This window comes from Grammomys surdaster, unplaced genomic scaffold (genome assembly GCF_004785775.1).
Source record: "Grammomys surdaster isolate TR1022 unplaced genomic scaffold, NIH_TR_1.0 174, whole genome shotgun sequence".
In the NCBI taxonomy this organism is placed as follows: domain Eukaryota; kingdom Metazoa; phylum Chordata; class Mammalia; order Rodentia; family Muridae; genus Grammomys; species Grammomys surdaster.
In genome coordinates this window covers 2,239,171-2,239,528 of record NW_021604622.1, presented here as the reverse complement: position 1 = coordinate 2,239,528, position 358 = coordinate 2,239,171, and the positions used below count along the sequence as shown (strand labels likewise).

The 358-nt window shown below is 46.9% G+C and overlaps 1 protein-coding gene across 4 annotated transcripts in view; it reads right to left on the bottom strand.

The window, feature by feature from the left end:
- Dab2 (DAB adaptor protein 2) overlaps window positions 1-358 on the bottom strand; it is a 51,764-nt gene that overhangs the window by 51,017 nt on the left and 389 nt on the right. The gene's annotated exons all lie outside the window — the stretch shown is intronic.

Below are 358 nucleotides of genomic sequence, written 5' to 3'. Positions count from 1 at the left end.
CACACACACACACACACACACACACACACACACACACACACACACACGCACCACCGAGGGGCTCGTTAAATGTCACAGGGTGGGCGCCTTGAATCCGACCCCAAAGGTAAAACGCATTCCTTGGAAGCATTCCACAGATGTCAGGCCACAAAACCCGCCGCTTTCCCCGGAGTACACTGTCTCATTTGTAAGATTCCCCAGCGCCCAAGGTCTGCAGCCAAGACAGGGATGGGGAGAGAGGAGCCAGCAAAGGAGAGAAGTAGGTCGCAAAAAAAAAAAAAAAAAAGAAAAAGAGAAAAAGAAAAAGAGAAGAAAGAAAGAAAGAAAGAAAGAAAGAAAGAAAGAAAGAGAGAAAGAA